Here is a 3,485-nt window from a genome sequence, read left to right on the forward strand (position 1 = left end):
TTTTAAACATACAATTAAAGCTATTCATCATAATTTGCTATGCTACCAACATTAGTTACTTTGGAGCATAAGTCAAATGGTTTAAAGTAATCCTGTAACATATCTAAAGAATACCTTCCTATATTACCCATACAAATTATTTCTCCATGTAAAGGTCTTTTCATTTTAATTTCTACATTACCCAGCTCTGAAGTCACTACTCAGGTTTATCATGGTCCACAGACAAGGAGGGGGGCAAATAACAAGGACTGGTCAAGATATATATGGAGATATATATATATATATATATATATATGGAGATATATATATATATGGAGATATATATATATATATGGAGATATATATATATATGGAGATATATATATATATGGAGATATATATATATGGAGAGATATGTATATATGGAGATATATATATGGAGATATATATATATCTATATATGGAGATATATATATATGGAGATATATATATATGGAGATATATGTATATATATGGAGAGATATATATATATGGAGATTATATATATATATGGAGATATATATATATGGAGATATATATATATATGGAGAGATATATATATATGGAGACATATATATATATATATGGAGACGTATATATATATATGGATGGCACAGCAGAAGGAAACACAATTCTGGAAGTGCAAGCCTTCAAGAAGCAGCAGCATTATGATAATCCTCTCCTACAGAAAGGTATCATTTTTATCACTGATGCCACAGGACAAATTATATATTATGCCATCTTCAAGTAACAGTTGAGGCAATAGAATAAATGCAGAGGCTTTACAATGAATCCCACTTAACACAAAGAACTATACAGACCAAATCTCCTCTACATATTTTTTTTCCTCATTGCCAGTTAAATACAGAGTTTTACTTTCATAGCTTAACAATGAAGGGTCATACACTGAAGCCAATACACATACCTAGCATTTCAGTCTAAGCTTGTCCATGTACATAGCTGAAGTCAATTACAAGGTTTGGCCTATAAATGCTAGGGGAACTTCTTTGTAAAGTAGTTTTTACAGGTATTAAACTTCATCTTGCACACCGAAGTCGTCATACATACAGGGCAAAGTCGGAGCTTTTACATTTGCATTTATTCTTCGTTTAACTTTTTAAAACACTAGTATAGTTGAATATTAAACCAAAACAAGAGCAAGTAGTGAGCATGTTATGATTACAGTCCTTCACTCATTTACTACTGCACGTAAAATGCCACCAGTGGGTGTTATTCACTGGCCCATTAAGAGGTCTGACACCGAACACCATCTCTGGGATGATGTTCATCATCCTCATATGCTTCTCCATTGTAATGGCGCCATCTTTCCTGATTTGGATCAAAGTCCACCAGTTCTACTCAATCCATCTCGTCAGTTTCTTCCACTTCCTTCCTCTTGGGTGGGAGTTTTTCCAGCAAAGACAGTTTATCAGGAGAGAGAAAGTCATTCTCAGGAAAGTTTACCTTGAATTCAATGATTAGGCGACCCTTTTCATATGGTCTAGGATAAATTGGCATTCCTTCATTTATTACACACTTGATATCTCCATGCTTGACAATCTGACCTGGATGAGAGGTGATGACTATGGTTCAGTTGTCAAGAGTAGATATTGTCTTCTGGAAGCCACATAATGCTTCAACCAGCTGTATGTCCATACACATGAAAAGGTCTTCTCCTTGTCGAGTAAAAACAGCATGGTCCTTCTGATCTAACACAATGATAATATCTTCTCCCTCCAGTCCTGGTTCTTGGTATCCTTCACCATGAAATGTTATCTTCTGGCCATATTTCATGCCTTTGTCAATATGAAATTTTAGAATCTTCACATCTATCTTTAGGACTGATCTGCTCCCCATGGCCCTGGCACTCCATGCACAAAGACTGAATTTGCTGAACCTTTCCAGGTCCTATCTGATGAATTCTTATTTGCATTCCAGTACCTCGGCAATTGGGACAGTACTCTACTCCTCCTTTCTTACCTCCTCTATCTTCACATTTGTCACAAATTGCATTCTTTTGCAGAGCCAGTTTTCTTGTTCCACCATTATATAAGTCTTCTAGGGTTACTGAGAGCTGACGTACAACATTTTTACCTCTCCTTTCTCTGTGCATCCTTCCTCCTCCTCCAAAAAAACATATCAAAGATGTCCATGGGGGAGCCAAAACCTCTACCTGCTCCATCCTCTTTAATTGTCTGTTCTCCTCCTTTGTCATATAATTAATTCCCTTTTCTTTGCATCAGAGAGAACTTCATATGCTTGAGAAATCTGTTTAACTTCTCTCCTTCATTTGGATTCTTATCAGGATGGTACTTCAAGGCCAGTTTCCTATAAGCCTTTTTCAATTCTTCCTGAGTAGCATTGATTTGGTTTGACCCCCAAAACATCATAGTAAGTGGTTTCTTTCACCATCTTCTGCCGGTGAGCAGGCTGAGGCCGGTGTGTGAGGGAGCAGAAAGGAGCCCGGAGCCGTGTGCAGCTTCGGCAGCTACCACTCCTCTGCCTCTCACGGGGCATTCTGGAAAGTTCCCGGATTTTTTTTTTTTTTTGACAGAGTCTTCCTCTCTCGCACAGGCTGGAGTACAGTGGAACAATCACAGCTCACTGCAGCCTCAACCTCCTGGGCTCAAGAGATCCTGCCACCTCAGCCCCACGAGTAGCTGGGATTACAGGCACAGGCCACCACGCCTGGCTACTTTTTAATTTTTTTTTGAGATGAGGTCTCCCTATGTTGCCCAGGCTGGTCTCAAACTTCTGAGCTCAAGTGATCCACCAGCCTCGGCCTCCCAAAGTGTTGGGATTACAAGCATGAGCCACTGTGCAAGGGCGGACATGTAGATTTTTGAGTGACCCCTCACTATGCCACTCATTCTTAGTTACTCAGGGGGCATAAGACCATTGGTAGCACTCCTTCCCTCTTGCAGACAGTGGAGAAACCTCCCTTGACTACTTCTTCTCCTCCCCGATGGGCTCTGGGAACCTCCTTTTCTGATGTGAGTCTCCAGTTTGGGTAATCAGTCACTGTCACTCATTTGGTTCCATCCAGTTCCAATGAATTGGAGTGTACATGGGGGAAGCTCCTCCAGTTCTGGGGGAGTGGGGGCAGGAAAAGAGGTCCTGACTAAAGACTAGCCTCAGAGTGGGATATCTATGAGAGAGCTAATAGTATTCCACACTACCAATATTGACATTCTCTTACCATTCCTTCATTGGATTATTATGCTAATAGAGTCTCTGTACCTTTGCCTACCTTGATTTATAGTAACGAAACCCCTTCCTATTGTGATAGCTTGAATTTTTGCCAGGTCCTGGTTGGGGAAATCCTGAGAAAAGAGATATATTTCTCTCTTTAAATTATTGGAAGTGTGATGTGCTCTGCACGGTGATGGTTGGGATACTCCTTGTTTCTCCGGGTTCTTTTTGTCCTAATACTTTGCATCCCTTTGTTCGACATATATTTCTTTTTT

The 3,485-nt window shown here is 39.5% G+C and overlaps 1 pseudogene; it reads right to left on the reverse strand.

The window, feature by feature from the left end:
- Positions 1-1,253: 1,253 nt before the first annotated feature.
- LOC100454176 (dnaJ homolog subfamily A member 1-like) lies at positions 1,254-2,430 on the reverse strand (annotated as a pseudogene).
- Between the last annotated feature and the right edge of the window lie 1,055 nt (positions 2,431-3,485).

Source organism: Pongo abelii, chromosome X, assembly GCF_028885655.2.
Source record: "Pongo abelii isolate AG06213 chromosome X, NHGRI_mPonAbe1-v2.0_pri, whole genome shotgun sequence".
NCBI classification, from domain to species: domain Eukaryota; kingdom Metazoa; phylum Chordata; class Mammalia; order Primates; family Hominidae; genus Pongo; species Pongo abelii.